The sequence below is a fragment of the Alexandromys fortis genome, unplaced genomic scaffold (genome assembly GCF_014885135.2).
Source record: "Alexandromys fortis isolate MF-2015 unplaced genomic scaffold, M_Fortis_MF-2015_v1.1 scaffold_10, whole genome shotgun sequence".
Lineage (NCBI taxonomy): Eukaryota > Metazoa > Chordata > Mammalia > Rodentia > Cricetidae > Alexandromys > Alexandromys fortis.
The window spans coordinates 19420257-19437228 of NW_026067895.1; the positions used below are offsets into that span (position 1 = coordinate 19420257).

General features: G+C 40.3%; 1 long non-coding RNA gene across 2 annotated transcripts in view; it reads right to left on the reverse strand.

Moving 5' to 3' along the window:
- The window catches only part of LOC126510996 (uncharacterized), a 52391-nt gene extending 35425 nt beyond the window's left edge, over positions 1 to 16966 (reverse strand). Inside the window, exon 1 of one of the 2 annotated variants that reach the window (XR_007594576.1) lies at positions 16809 to 16966. This is a non-coding gene — a long non-coding RNA (uncharacterized lncRNA). Of the gene's footprint in view, positions 1 to 1510; positions 1596 to 16808 lie in introns of those variants that run through there. The other variant, XR_007594580.1, reaches the window with a different exon arrangement.
- Between the last annotated feature and the right edge of the window lie 6 nt (positions 16967 to 16972).

Below are 16972 nucleotides of genomic sequence, written 5' to 3' on the forward strand. Positions count from 1 at the left end.
GACATAAGCTAGCAGGCAGCTGGGGTGCTGGGGACGCAGCCCCGCCGCTCCTATTTCAACAATGTGGTTTAAGCTGTAGCGGTGTTTCTTTTACAAACATGGGTGCCCTTGTGTTTGGTGCATAAATATTAAGAGTTGCAGTGTCCTTTTGTGGATTTTTTTTCCTTTGATGAGTATGTAGTTTCCTTCCCTATCTCTTCTATTAGTTTTGGTTTGGATTCTATTTTGTCAGATATTAAAATGCCTACACCAGCTTACTTCTCGAGTCCATTTCTTTTTAATATCTTTTTCCATTCTTTTAATCTCAAGCGATGTCTATCCTTGATGCTAAGATGTGTTTCTTGGAGGCAGGGGGGAGGGGTGGGGAAGACTAGAGAAGAAGTTCCATGTGATCCCCTTGAGATTGGGGCAGGGAGGGAGGTGAGGCCACAGCAGGTGGTTTGCTACAGAGCTGGGGATGAGACTGGGGGATTGAGTTTGAAGTGGAGATCTACGTTAAGCTACCTGTGTCCCTGGCCAGAGTGGCCTGTGGCTTTCCCAGGGAATGGCAGCCTGAGTTGAGGGCTGGGATAAAGCAATGAGAACGGGGGAAGGAAGTTTGGAAGAGAAGATCTGTGTGATCCTCTGGAGATGGAAGGTTTGGTACAGAGTTGAGGATGAGACTTGTTTGGGGGTGGGTTTGGAGAAAATGAGGGAGAGGTAAAGATGTGTACTTAGCCTACCTGCTGCTCTGTGACATTCCTAGTCAAACCTTCACAGAAGGGGTTTCTTTTAAGAGCAAGTGGTCAGGTGAAACCTATTTGGGTAGTATTTGAAATAAAACATCTGAAGGTTAAGCCTAGTCTCTCATTTTCAGTCGGAGGGGGGGCAGGGCGGAAGAAATCATATCCAAGACGAATAAATGGAAGGAAACAACCAAACTCAGGGCTAAAATCATAGAAACAAACAAGCAAATCAAGATGATTGAGAAATCCTTATTTAATTAACTAAAGGGTGGAGAAAGAAGATTCAAATTAACAAATTAGAAATAAAAAGAAGACATAACAACAAATACTAGGGAGCTCCAGGGACTCATATGAAGATACTTGAAAGCCCTGTACTCCATAAAATTGGAAGATCTAAAAGAAATTGATAATTTTCTTGATACATACCACTTGCCAAAGTGAAATCAAGGCCAGATAAGAAATGTAAACAAATCTATAGCCCCTAATGAAATAGAAGCAGTCATTAAACCTTATCCAAAACACCCAGGGCCAGGTGGTTTTAGTGCAGAATTCTACTGGATTTTCAAAGAAAAGCTAATGACAATATTTCTTCTCAAATTATTTCACAATCTAGAAACAGAAGGTACATTTCCCAGTTCACTTTACAAGATCACAGTTACCCCGACACATAAAGACCCTACAAAGAAAGAGAATTGCAGGCCAATTTCTTTTGTGAACATAGATTCAAACATTTTCAATAAAATACTTGCAAACAAAATCTAAGAATACATAAAAACATCACTCACTGTAATCAAGTAGACTTCATCCCAGAGATTCAGGGATGGCTGACCATATGGAAATAGATAAATGTAGTCCACCACATAAACAAACTGAAAAATAAACACGTGATCATCTCATTAGATGCAGAAAAGGCCTTTGACAGAAATCAAACATGCCTTTATGATAAGAATCCTGAAGAGACTAGAGATATAAGGGACATGCCTCGACATAATAAAGGTAGTCATTTTACAACAAGCCCATAACTAATCCAACTTAAATGGAAACAAACTCAAAGCAATTCCACAAAAATCAGGAATAAGACAAGGTTGTTCACTCTCTCCATACCTAGTCAACATAATAAGTACTTGAAGTATTAGCTAGAGCAACGGCACCTGGAGGAGATCAAGGGGGTTACAAATGGGAAAGGAAGACGTCAAAGTTCTTTATTTGCAGATGATAAGATAGTATACATAAGTGACCAGTATATTTCACTAGAAAACTCTTACAGGTGATAAACGCTTTCAACAAAGTAGCTGGATACAAAATTAGCTCCCCCAAATCAGTAACCCTTCTATATGAAAATGAAAAATGGCCTGAGAAAGAAATCAGAGAAACACCTTTCACAAGAGCCTCAAATAATATAAAGTATCTTGGGATAACTCTAAACAAGGAAGTGAAAGACTTGTGTGATAAAAACTTTAAAACACTGAAGAAAGAAGTTTAGCAACATATCAGAAAATGAAAAGATCTCCCATGCTCATGGATTAACAGGATTAACACAGTAAAAATGACCACCCTAGCAAAAGCAATCTACAGATTCAATCAATGCGATCCCCGTCAAAACTGCAACACAATTCTTCACAGATACTAAAGGGATAATTTTCAGATAAGATGGAATCACAAAATTCAGAATAACTAAAACCATCTTGAATAATAAAAGAACTGGTGGAGGCGTGTCATGGTGTATTATTTGGGTTTCAATAAATAAAGCTTGCCTGAAGATCAGCGGGCAAAGCGGTCAAACTAGTCAACCAGGGAGTGGTAACACACACCTTTAATCCCAGTTAATCCCAGGACTTGGGAGACAGAGGTAGATCTCTGGGAGTTCAAGGCCACCCTGGACTACACAAAAATCTGTCTAAAGAGAAACAGAACTCGTACAAAAGGGATTCCAGCACTTGGGATCCCATGCTTTTAATCCCAGCACTAGGGAGTTGGAGATGGGATCGATAAATCTGGGCAGAGAGAGGAATATAAGGGGGAAGAGACAGGAACTCAGTGGAGTGTGGAGTGTGGGGTATGGAGTCTTCAGGATTAGTGGAGACCAGGTCTCACCCATTTTTGGTCTGAGGAAGAGGTAAGAGCCAGTGGCTGGCTGCTTTGCTTTTCTTATATTGAAGTTGAACCCCAATATCTGTCTCTGGGTTTTTATTATTTATGATACAGAGGTATCGCCATCTCTGACCTCAAATTGTACTATAGAGATATAGTAATAAAAACAGTATGGTATTGCACAAACTAGACATGTTGATCAATGAAATTAAATTGAAGACATAAAACTACACAGCTATGGATACCTGATTTTCTATAAAGAAGCCAGAAATATACACTAGAAAAAAAAAGTAGTATCTTCAACAAATGGAGCTGTAGAATGGATGGCCGCCTGTAGAATGCAAATAAATACTTACCAGACTGCACAAAACTCAACTCTAAATGGATCAGACCTCACACAAAACCAGATGTACTGAACCCAACTGAAGAGAAAGCAGGGAATAGCCTGGAACTCACTGACACAGGAGAAAACTTTCTGAACAGAACATTGTTAGCACGGGTATTCAGATCAACAATTAATAAACGGGACCTCATGAAACTAAAAATCTGTACAAGTGACATCGTCATTCAGACAAAGTAGCAGCCCACAGAATGGGGAACGAGTTTTTACCACTCCACATTCAATACAGAGCTAATATCCCAAAATATATTAAGAACTCAAATGTAGTTTTTTGTTGTGGTTGCTGTTTTGTTTTGTTTGGTTTGGTTTTTGTATTTTATTCTTTGGAGCCTGCCACCCAGCTCCCAAATAAATACACAGAGACTTATTCTTACTTATGAATGCCTTGCCTTGGCTTGGCTTGTTTCTAGCCAGCTTTTCTTAACTTAAATTATGCCATCTACCCTTTTCCTCTGGGCTCTTACCTTTCTCTATTCTATATACCTCTCTTTCCTTCTTACACCATCACTGACTGTGTGGCTGGGTGGCTGGCCCCTGGCAGCCCCTTCTCCTCCCCTCTTCATTTCTCTTATTTATTCTCTCTGCCTACCAACCCAGCCTATTTCTCTCTCCTACCTAACTATTGGTCATTCAGCTCTTTATTAGACCAATCAGGTGTTTTAGACAGGCACACACAGCTTTACAGAGCTAAAAGAATACAACCCATCTTTGCATCATTAAACAAATATTCCCCAGCACCAAAGAATGTACCACATCGTAAGCTAATATTCCACAACACTAGAGAAACTAGATACCAAAAGACAAATTAAATTAAAACCCAATTTAAAATTTGCATACAGATATAATCAGAGAATTCTCAAAAGAGGGAACTCAAATGTTTGAGAAACAACTAAAGAAATGTTCAACATTCTTAGTCTTCAGGGAAGTGCAAATCAAAAGAACTTTGAGATTTCATCTTACACCTGTCAGAATGGTTAAGATCAGCAAAATCAAGTGACAGCTCATGCTGGCAAGGATGTGGAGTAAGAGGAATACTCCTCCAATGCTGGTGGGAGTACAAACCGGTATAGCCACTATATAAAGCATTATGGAGGCTCCTCAGAAAGACGGAAATTGATTTACCTCATGATCCAGCTGTACGGCTCTTGGGCATATATCCAAAGTCTGCTTCATTCTCCCACAGAGATATTTACTTGCTCAGCTGTGTTGATTGACAAACACAGTTCAGAAGAGCTAGAAAATGGAAGCAACCTAGATGCCCCTCAACAGATGAATGGATAAAGGAAGAAAATGTGGCAAATTTATACAATTGAGTATTACTCTGCCATTTTAAAAAATAAAATTTATAGGTGGATGGATAGAAATAGAAAAAAAAATCATCCCGAGTCAGGTAATTCAGACCCAAAAAGACAAATGGTGTGCATTCTCTTTTACATGAATATTAGCTCACAGACTGAGGCAGGATGCACAGGGCCTACACAGGGTTGGGTCAGACAGGACTCTAGAACTGAAAAATAAAAATGGACACAAGCCCCCAACCCTAACCCATCAACTCATATATTTGAATACTTAGTTACCAGGGAGTTGGGCTACTTGAAAGAATTAGAAGGATTAGGTAGTGTGGCCTTGTTGGAAGTGTGTGAGCTTTGAGGTTTCTAAAGCCCATGCGAGGCCCCGTGTCTCCTCTCTCTCTCTCTCTCTCTCTCTCTCTCTCTCTCTCTCTCTCTCTCTCTCTCTCTCTCTCTCTCCCTGCAAATCAGGATGTAGCTCTCAGTTACTGCTCCAGAAATGTGTGTACCACCATGCTCCCCATCATGATGAATATGGGCTAAACCTCTGAAACTTTAAGCAAGCCCCCAGTTAAATGCTTTCTTTTTATAGGAGTTGCCGTGGTCGTGGTGTCTCTTCCCAGCCATAGAACTGCTTCTAAGATACCTTCCTTCTGCTTCTCCTGGTCAAATACGTATCTGTCTCCTTGACAGCAAGCCTCTGAAATCTGGGCACTTGTCCTGCCCATTCTTTCCTGTTTGCTGTATCAATGAAGAACGACAACAGAGTCTGCTTTGTCCCCTCTTGTGCAGTCATTGTCTAGCTCAGCAGCTGGCGCGGAGCGCTTTCTCCCAGTAAACATTTCTGGCTGTGTTGAAGAAGTGGAGTGGCGCCTTCCCACCAGTTCCTTTTCGAAGTCACCCAGCTCAGAATTCAGGAGCCACTCCTGATCCTTCCTTCTGTACTTACTGCAAGGTCCTGTTGATTATTTCCTCAGCAACCTGTTTCAGACCAGCTCTTTCTTTGTCCAATTCTGTAGCCGCTATTGAATCAAGACACTTTTATGTCACCCTTAAATTACTGCTATAGGCTCTTCAACACAGAGCCTTTCAGAGCACACTCTCTCTCTCCCAGTGCAAAAGCACCGGGGAGTCTTTTGTTTAGAAATTTACTGCAGCTTTATATCTCCTCAAGGAGAGGTTTGAGATCCCTTTGCTGTCATTGAAAAAGCCCATTCTCTCACTAAGACTAGACCTATGCCAGCAAAATGTATGGGTCACTAATAGAAAGCTCCTAGCCTAAACTTTCTAAAGGACTGTCCTCCCAACTGAAATTCCCTCCCCAATCCTGTTTGTCAAAACTTACCCCTCCCGTAGCAACCCTAAGTTTAAATTTTACTGTCTTTGACTTAAGAGCTTACTTCTCTCAAACCAATAATTAGCTAGTTTGAAATAATACATGCATGACCCCTTTATTACACTTTCAGGCTCTTTTTTTTTTTTAGAGATGCTCATATAGAAATGTCCCTGTCTTCAAATAAAATGTTCTAAGATCATCAAGCTTGGCAACAATGACATAAAGATGTAAGTGTTAAGTCTCTGTAAATACAATCCCTGGAGAAATCTTCCTTTTCCTCTAAAAACACAAAGGCTCGAGCTCAGAGGCTGCCGGACTATAAGGGACTTGCTGTTCTAGCCAATTAAGATCCTGTATGGTCCGCATTTGAGCTTCTCCCTGGGCTCTTTGTGATGTGTGAGCCCTGGAGTTAGTGAGTCAGTATTTAGAGCCCAGGATACGCTATCTGGAATCTACAAAGGCAAGAGCCTGGGAGTCTCACTCATCTATCCCTTGGCTAAGTGGAAATAGTAACATAGGTCAAGCATACTTTATCTGAAATTAAGAAACTTGGAATTGGGATGGGGGGACATTTTCCAATAATAAAATATCTTGGAGATGAGACTCACATCTAAACACAAAATTCATTCACATGTTACATGCAACTGATAGACATAATAATTGGGTAATTTTATGAATTATTTTCAGAGAGCCTGCGATTTTACTTGGACCCATCCCATGGGGTCTGGTGTTAATCCCCATTTCTATGTCATGTCACTGCGCAGAGCGCTTCAGATGTTGGAGCATTTCGGATGTACAGTTTTGAGATTAGGGATGCTCAGCCTGTAGCGCCTCTCCTGGGAATCCTGTGAGGGGTAAATGAACACGTACACACTGAGAACAATTTAGTGCTTATAAATGTGCTCTTGCTGCTGCTATTGCAACAGGAGACGGAACTAGAGAGATGTGTCGGACAAACTTGAAACTTTGGTTAAGTCTGTGTCGTTGAAAAGGTAACAACACACAGGTGGTATGAAAGCTGTGGGCATCGATGCTACTAAAGAAACTGCTTCATCGAACAAATGCCAACTAAGCATCCTTTGGATCTTTGCTAGCTGTCGAAGAACAAGTAAGGCTCTGCCCTCCTAGAGCTAACAGCTTTGAAGAGAGATTTAAGTCAGTGTGTGCTATTATACAGCGACGGCAACCCACGAGTGGGGTGGAGCCTGCTTGATAAGACACTAAGAAGTCAGAGCGGTCAGGACCGAAGCCATCAAACTGAAGCAACTACGCAGACTTGCTTTAGATAAGTGGGGTGGGGTTGAAGAGAGGGTAATTTTAATATTTTACCCACACACAAAGCATTTGTGAAGGGGAGATAATATGGGAAAAAGAAGGAAAAAAAAGCACAGATAGCCAACATTTGATTGGAATGAGAAAGACTAAAGATTCCAAGTCAGTTAGATGGCATTCGACAGAGGTAAATTCAAAGTTCTGCTTTCATGTCCCAGATTCCAATGGTACAGGTTCAGGAGTGTGTAACTCAGCTACCTCCCCTACCACCACCACCAAATGAGATAAACAAGTGAGTCGTTGTTATAAACTCCACAAGAGTGAAAAGTTTTCATTCTGGAGCAATATCCTAACTAGGAGGCAACTGACAAGCCGGGGCATCCTTGTTCAAGCTGAAGGGCTCGGGGTTTACTTGAAGTGACCTTCAAAAAGCCTACTTAAGGGTATTTTTGTTTTAAATCTTAATATAAGATGCTTAAAGGTAAGTAGTTATGAAATTTAGTTCTAAAAGCTAAATATTTTCAATCAAAAGCCCATTATTCACTTCTAGTACATTCAACAATCACTTATTTTGGGAGCGAATTTCTTACATGTATACAATGTAAAATTATTTTGACAATTTCATATGTGTATACAGTGTATTTTTTTGTCAGAGTCAGCTCTGATGCTCTTTCTTGTCCCCCCTCTTCTGTTTAGCCCCTGCCCTGTGTGTTTGTGTGTGTCCCACTGATTTTAGTTAAAGTTGCTTACACGAGCATAGACAGAGGACTATTTGTTGGAGTTTAGACAACATACCAGTGGCTGCACCCCTGGAGAAAATGATTCCCCCTCCCCTGGTAACCCATCGCTGTCAGTAGCTCCTCAAGGAGGAGTGGGCCCTCCTGAGCCCCTCCTGAGTGGATGATGGAATGCTGATGGATTCCATCTTATGCAGTAACCACAGCTACTATGAGTTCATGACAACAATAGCTATGTCGTATCTAGAAAGGAGCATTTTATATTACTCCTCCCCACCTTTGACTCTTACCTGGTTTCCATCCCTTTTCTGTGATGTTCCCTGGATCTTGGATAGGGTGCTATAGACATCCTATTTGGGGCTGAGCACTCAACAGTCTCTTATTCTTAGCATTACCAGTTATGAGTCTGCATTAACCACTGCTCACTGCAAAGCTAACCTTCTTTAGCCAAGACTGAGAACAGCATTAGTCTATGGGCATGAACATATATCTTTAGAAACTGTTTGGACAGCTTGCTTATTTAGCAAACCAAATGTAGTACATTCTCCCCTAGAGCCTGTGGCATTCCCAACTATGGACTTGGAACAGGTTTATAACATCAGGCATGAATACTTTCCTACAAGGAAAGATTCTAATCAGAAAGCAATTGTTTTCCCCCAGAACAGTCATACCACCATTGAGCCAACGGGCATTCCGTGCTTGGAAGGTTGGCCCTGAAACCTATGGTCTCGACAGATGGAGAAGATCCTTGATGACTTTTCTCCCTAGCAGCCTGCACAGCAGCTTCTAGCACTAGAATGCTAGCCAGCAGGGAAGCCACTCCAGCTTGATTTCTTTATATCCTGTAGCCAACATGTATATTGTCTTCAGCAATAAAGTCCCATTGTCTAGTTCCAGTGAGTAACCAAGAGCAACAGCAATAGCTGTATTGTTTGGGGAACCTCACTGGACTTACTGATCAGCAGCTCATAAGGAAGTCCCTCATGTATAGGCTTGGGCTGGTTTAATAAACCTTGCCTTCTGGGAGCAACATTATCAGCTCATGCAGAGTTGATTCTCATCAATAGCCGAATCATCCTCTCACACTCTTTTACTTTATACATTTTTATGAATTATATTTTTAGTTTATAAAGTAGTAGGTTACTATGTGTTTTTTCTTCATGCATCTTCAGTTTTGGTTAACTCTTCCCCCACCCCTCTCTTCTTTCTATATCTCTGCCCCATCCCAATTAAAAGGAGTTTTGGGATAAACATTTCACCTTGCTTATAAACCTAAGCTACGTGTATAAATTCAATGATGTCCTATTTTTGCAAATCTTTTATTTATGAGTTAGTAAAAGATAAAACTTCCCCATCTCTTAAGTAAATAGTATAAAATTATATATATATACGTATGATTAAAATATCTTCAATGTCCTGATACTGAACATATATTTAGTAAGATTTTTCGCTTAATTCATAAGTCTGGGTCAAGTTCTCAATTATGTATTTTAACTGTGGCTAAATGCCACTCAAAAAAAGTTCTAGTTAATTCATATATATATATATATATATATATGTATAAAGTACTCATTCATATATATGTATATATATATATAAAGTACTCAACATTTATGAACTTTTCAATACAAAAATACCAATGTCTTCAGTTTGATTTTCTTAAAATATGTATATATAGTTCTAAACCTTATAAATTGGAGAGAATAGAGACAGTACTTTAATTATTTATTACTCTGCACATTGTGGGCAATTATATTCTTATATATAACGTGGGAATGGCCTTTACAGAACTAAATTACAAAATGACCCACATATGTAGTTGGGCGCTCTGCACATCCTCTTTTTTGAAGGCCTGAAACCTGATTTTCTTTTATTGTGAAGACTACAAAGTCAGAGTGCTTGTGAGCTATGAAGGGGGGAGGGCAGGGGAAGTGTTTGTCATTCTCCTGAACTCGAGTCTTATGAATCATCCTGTTTTTATTCTTTTCATGGTGTATATAACTCCTAACAGTTTGACAGTCTGACTGGATTTTACATTTCCTTGGCTCTTAAATTAGCGTCTGCTTCATCTACTTTTGCATGTCCTCATATTTGATTAGAAAAAATAACGTTCACTTTTTCATGGATTTGTGTTAGAGATTCATCTAATTTTCAGGAGTAGTACTAAGAGATACACCATACCTTAAAGCTCTCTCTACGTTTTTCTTTATTTTTCCAACCTGCAAGGCCACCGAGCATGAGCCTAACTCTACAATATTCAGTACTTGGCAGACCATGCCAGCTGCCGTCTGTATATCACTAGTCCAGGCATATTTTAAGCTCTCATGATAATGTAATTAATGTCATCCAAGGACAGCCACTGGGCTGCAATGAGATTTGGTCAGCAGCATCCACGTGAAGTGACATAAAGGAGGTTTTAGGGAGACATAATGACAACCTACAAATGTGTTCCATGAAAGTGGTAGGAATTGGTTTCTCTTGCTTGGCTCCTGAGACCAGGGAACAGATGCAACAGAGTAGGAGGGAGATTGGAAACTGCCTGTTTAAAAGGTGAATGAGAAGAATCAGATTGCAAAGACATTATTCGGAAAACGCGAAGAAGGGTGTTAAAAATTACAAAGAGGAATGCTCAGAGAAGCAGAAGGGAGCTCAGAGCAGAAGTAAGCAACACAGAGCACCGGCTGCATAGTTGTTTAGTGGGAGGTTGTGGGGGATCTCACCAAAAGATAAGCCAAGCCCCCACTAGTGAAGACATCGGCAGTCCTATCCTGGAGAAAACCCCATGGTCCCTGTGAGTCACAGCCACCACCATGGGTTTTGGTGGGCACTGACTCTAGATGGGTCGATGGTGAGAAAGGGGTCCATTGTCACGCCATGTTTCTCTAGATCTTGTTCGGTTTTGAATTGTTGCTTCATAAGAGTTTATTTTCTCCTCTCTTAGTGATGCTAGAGACTGAGCTCTGAAGAGGAGGGTGCTCACTAAGAATATCTTCAGATAAAAGGGGAAGCTATAACCAAATGAGCATATCACAACACCAAAGCAAAAGGAACATGAAAACAGAAATCAAAAAACAAGAGATTCTAAGTCTATAACTGCCAAATTCAATGACATTGAAATGTTTGAAGTCCCAGGCAAACAATTTTAGAGTCTACTTCTAAATATTATCAGAAAACCGAGGAGATGAATGAAGGAATGAAACTATTGAGAACATAGATAGGAAAACCAGCAGCACGGAAGAAAAGTTAGCCACATAAATGTGAAATCCAGTAAGGAGGCTGGGGGAGGAGGGGTTGGAAACAAAGATTTATGCGCAATAAAGATTCTTTGAACAGGACTCCAGTTGCTCGGGAACTAAGGCCAATGGCTGACAAATGAGACCTCATGAAATTAAAAAGCTTCTTACACCGAAGGAAATAGTTAATGAAGTATAAAGATAGCCTACAGAATGGGAGAGAAATCTTTGCTAACTACATACCCATCACAGGTTCAGTATCTGAACCACGCAAAGAACTCAAAAGAGAACACAAACAAGCCAACTAAAAATGGGCTAAGGAAGCCAGCAGTGGTGGCGCGCGCCTTTAATCCCAGCATTTGGGAGGCAGAGGCAGGCGGGTCTCTGTGAGATTGAGGACTGCCTGGTCTACAAGGTGAGTTCCAGGACAGCTGGAGCCACACAGAGAAACCCTGTCTTGAAAAATCAATAATAAATAAATAAATAAATAAATAAATAAATAAATAAATAAAATTAAGAAGTGCTAAGGAGCTAATTACAGACAGTTCTTAAAGGAAAACATCCAAATGGCTAATAAATATTTCTCGGGTGTTTAGTACACACAGTCATCAGGCAAATGCAAATGAAAACTGCTGTAGCATTCCACCTCGGTCCACACAGCTAACATTAAGAAAGCATGATAACAAATACTGCATGGGGTGCTGAGGAACAGGAACATTTGTTTACTATTGATGGGAATGTAAATTGGTGCAGCTACTATAAAAATCAGTGTGAATATTTCTCAAAAAGCTAAAAACAACACTTTGACGTGACCCAGCTCTGCGACTCCTGGGAATACAGCTGTCAGATTCTGTGTCCCATTACAAAGATGCTTGCCCATCCACGCTTATTGGTGCGGTATTCCCTTAGCAAGGAAATGGGACCGACCTAGAGTCCATCACTGAAGGAACAAAAAAGGAAAGTGTGGTGCTTTTACTTAATGAAAATTTTTCAGCCATAAAAAGATAGAGTTGGAAAACAATAAATCAAAGAAGGCAACTGCCTCAGTAAGACCAGTACCACATGTTCTCTTTCTTAGATTCTCATATAGATAGATGGATGGATAGATAGATAGATAGATAGATAGATAGATAGATAGATAGATAGATAGATAGAGATATGTAGATACATATGCATGTGTATAGATGCATATCTACAAGGGAGAAACGAACTAGAAATCCCAGGAAACTAGAAAGGTGCCCAAGAGAGAGTATGAAGCTTACCTTTCAGCAGAAAATTACACTATAACTATGTATTGGTGAATATTATCTATGCTATATGTAAAACATGAAGTCATGAGTAATTAAATCAGTGATTGACAATTTATGAATTTCTTAAAATTCCCAATCATGTTCTGCTAGGAGTTGCTGTTCAAATTTACTTCTAGACTTATCTCCTCTTCTGATTAGTAATGAAAGTATTGCAGAATTATGTTTCATACATTTCTCTACATTGAACTATTTCCCCTGAGTTTCTTTTTTAAATTTTATTGTCTATTTATTTTATTTTGTCTTGGGAGGCATGCACATGCCATGGCTTGGGTGTGGAGGTCAGTTGGTTTTCTCTCTTCCCCAAGTGGGTGGTAGGGAATCAAACTCAAGTCACCAGACTAAGTGACAACTTTAGCAACTAAGCCATCTTGCTGGTGCAGAGTTTCACTTTTATTTACATTTTGATGCCTTCCATCTTTCACTGTTTCTTATTATGTAACACAGAACTCCCCAGTGTGTTCTCCCCCTGAGCATCTTATGTTTTAGCTGGGAGTGTCTCTCTCATGTATTGGGAGCGTGGAAAGCAAACACAGTACTGAGCCTGTGCAGGTGATCTGTCTCTGTATTTTCACAGTCCATTGAGCAGCAGCACCTTGCTGAAAAGATGAGACTGTGGTTGTCAAATTGTCCATGAGAGCCTGAGAGTTCTGTGTGCAGCCCTGAATCTCATGACAGGTGGATCCTGAGATCAATCCACTTGCTAATGTCTTGGGATTAACAGTCCCTCAAGTTATTATCAAGTGTTAAAATCAGCTCTAATCCCTTAGAACTACCTTCCTTGGAGGAAGTAAACTTAAAACAGCCACTTTGGAAATCAATGTGGATATCCTTCAAAGTATTAAAATGGATTTACCAGAATATCTGACTGTACCCACCTAAGTCACCAGGCCACAGAGATACCTGCACACTTGTGATTGTTGTTGCTTCAATAGCCAAGATACAGAAGCATCCTTGATGTGAGAAGTTCTTCTGTCTATGTATTGGTTTTATTGGTTAGTGAATAAAGAAACTGCTTTGGGCTTATAGCTGAGCTATAGGGAAATAGAGCTAGGTGAGAAAACTAAACTGACTGCTGAGAGAAAGGAGGCGGAGTCAGGGAGATGCCATGTAACTGCCAGAGGGAAAAGATGCGAGCTGCCAGCTGGATCCTTGACAGTAGACCATGAGCCTCGTGGTAAAATATAAAATAATAGAAATGGGTTGATTTAACATGTAAGAGCTTGCGAGGAATATGCTATAGTGATTGGCCAAGCAGTGATTTAATTCAGTTTCTGTGTGGTTATTTCAGGAGTCTGGGCAGCCGGGAAATGAACAAGCAGCCTCCTACAACACATCCTAGACACCCATCAGCAGATGCATGAATAGAGAAAAAAGTAGTGTGTGTGCACACATAATGGAATTATTAAACTATAAAGAAAATATAATCATGACGTTTGTAGGAAAATGGATAAGCTTAGAAATATTGTGGTACATGAAATAGGCCAGACTAAGAAATACAAGTATCACAAGACAAGAAATTAGAAGGGGGCCTAGGATAGGGAAGGAAGACAAAATATCACAAGTTTTCTCTCACGCGCAACCTAGATTTAAATATAAATATGTATATGCTTACATCCATATAAATGTAATAAATTTAAATGTATTTACATGTGTTTATAACATGAAAGCAGAAGGGAAGTATCTGTAGGAGAAAGCAGACAAGCAAGAGGGGAATGGAGGCACTGGAGACAAATATAGACAAAATATTCAAGAGCGTACCACAATGAAACCCATTATTTTATATGATCATTAATCTTTTAAAAGATACAACAGAATAGCAAACTTGACTCAGAATAAGCAAGATCTTTGTGATACATGACTTTTTCACAGGGAGGATGTTGCCCCGGGAGAAAAGTGAGTTACTCTGACTAGACCTATCTGCATGATCTGGGGTACCTGTCGAGAGTGGACCAGATGAACTTCTAACAATAGTCAAGAGGTTGTCATAAATGGTTTATAATGTGTCTGTCACCTTTGAGAGTCTCTGATTACAGTAAACAGTTTGCAAGGCTAGACAGCTCATAAAAGACACCTAAATGTCAAAACTTAATGGTGTCATTAAGTTGCCCCTCGTGCTGGAGCATAGCCATGTCAAACCTGATGCTAAGAAAGCATCCATTGTTCCCGGGACAGAAAGCCCTTTGAGTTTTAGAGAGATATCACAAACGGAGATGGATCTGAAAAGTAAGGCAGAGGGCTCAGAAATGAAGGGAAAAACCACAGTTGGAAGAAATTAGAGCCTCGGTGAAATCAAGAGAAACAGCTACGCAAAAAGGAGAGAGAATATATCAACACTCAGCACTTTAAAAAGAGGAAATGATGGAAAAGGTTTATTGTAAGATCTTGTAGATGCAATCATGAATGTGCATGTGTGTGTATGTGTGTGTGTGTAATAGATAATAATTTAATCAAAGAATATGCTATCTAAATGTGTATCTAGATAGAGCAAAATAAAACACTTTATCATTAGTAGTCATTATATTTTCATAATCCTATTAGCTAGTGTTTATTAAATCCCTGATCAGTAACAGGCACCACACCCGGTATTTTTTATACAGTATGCTGGTTTCCATCAGAAACAGATTCGGCATGATGTGGGACTCAGAAGGCTAAAAAGCATTGTAGAAAAATGTTCAGCGACCACTCTTCACACAAATGGGTTTTCAGGTTCTCTAGTCAGACATCTGACTTTGAAACTGAGTCCCATCATTTTACCAGGAACAGAAAACGTAAAATTGTAGAACCTCAGGTTTCATGCATATGGATAAATGATAGGGCCACTGTGTCGTAGGACACAGGTACACAGTACGTGTTCTGTCACAGGAAGAATGATTTTTTTTTTCTATAAAACAGGATTGTACATTTTTCAGGCTTATGGGACATCCAGTCTATATCACAGCTATTCAACTGCCCAACTATTTTATTTATGGGCACTGAAATTTGAATGTTATAAAACTGTCACACGCACCCAAAATATTCTTCTCCTTTTTATCTTTTTCAACTATTTAAAAATATAAGACCTATCTTTAGCTTGCAATCTGTGGGTTGCAGTTTGCGAACCCCTGGGGCAGCATTCAGAGAGCCTTTTCCTCTACTCCACATTAGCCACAACTGAGTCTGTTCTGGTCATCAGCCTTGAACCAAGGCTTCTTTCCCCCTCATAATTCATCGTTTTCTCACTTCAGTTACAATTTGAGAAAAAAAAAAGCCCAAAATAACTTGAGTGAGTGCCGATACAGTGTTAAATATCGTAAGAGGAAGTAGCCTGCCTCTTTGGTATTTCCATCCCTGGTAGAGGAAGTCAAGAGTAGATGTGGGTGCCTGGTGGCCAGTCTCTTGCCACCATCTCTCTCCCTCTCTACACTCAGCAAAATCTGCCTGCCTCCTCACTGCGGCCTCTCCACTTGTGAGACATATGCTCACAAACAGAAGTTGCAAAGTAAATTGTTCAGTTATTTTTGAAATAGCCTATGAAGAACATGAGAACACATACACATTTTTGCATATGTATGCATATTCATAGAAAATGCTGGCAGTACAGTGAAAATGCGAACGGTTATGATTGCGGGGCTATTCTCCTCGTTGCTTTCTTCCTGTTGCTACCAAGCCCCTTCTTAAGGGCTTTGGAGATGGCTCAGCAGGTAAAGGCAATTACTGTTAGGCCCGATGCCTGAGTTCAAGCCCTGGCACCCTATGGTGGAAGGAGAGACCTGAGACTCACATCTTGTTCTCTGACCTCTACTAACGTGTCACAGCACCAATGTGCATGTGTGCGCACATACACACAAAATTAATAAAGAAAATGTAATAATAAAGACCCTCTCAACCTGTGAAAAGCAGTTGAAGCTGGCCATGAAAGCAACTTGGGTGTCATAAATAAGTTTTTAAAGCATAAACTGATCAAAATAGGCTAGCACTCAATCTGACTGAGCTTCCTTTGAGGGATCTCATTACCACGTTTTAAAATCAGCATCATGCCGCTCTCCAAAATAAATGAATATTTCCACCCCAATGAACACTGAGAAAGGGTATCAGCTAGGCATTTATTTATTTGAGAATTTCACAAATGAATACTGCGTTTACATAAATTCCGCCACTCCCTCTTCCTCCTCATGCTCTCCCCCAACTCTTCACGCTCCCTTTAGAGTTCATGACCTCTTCTTACATAATTACTGTGTGTTGCAATAGGAGCGGCAGGGCTGCGTCCCCGGCACCCGGCCGCCCGCATGGCTAGTTTATACCCAGAAATAATTACACGGAAACTGTATTCTTTCAAACACTGCCTGGCCCGGCTAGTTCCAGCCTCTTATTGGCTAGCTCTTACATATTGTTCTAACCCATTTCTAATATTCTGTGTAGCCCACGAGCTGGCTTACCAGGGAGGATCTTAACCTGCGTCTGTCTGGAGCGGGAGCATCATGGCGACTCCTCACTCAGCTTCTTTTTCCCAGAATTCTCTTCTGTCTACTCCGCCTACCTAATTTTCTGTCCTATGAGGGCCGAGGCAGTTTCTTTATTATTACAAGACCCACCTCCATCA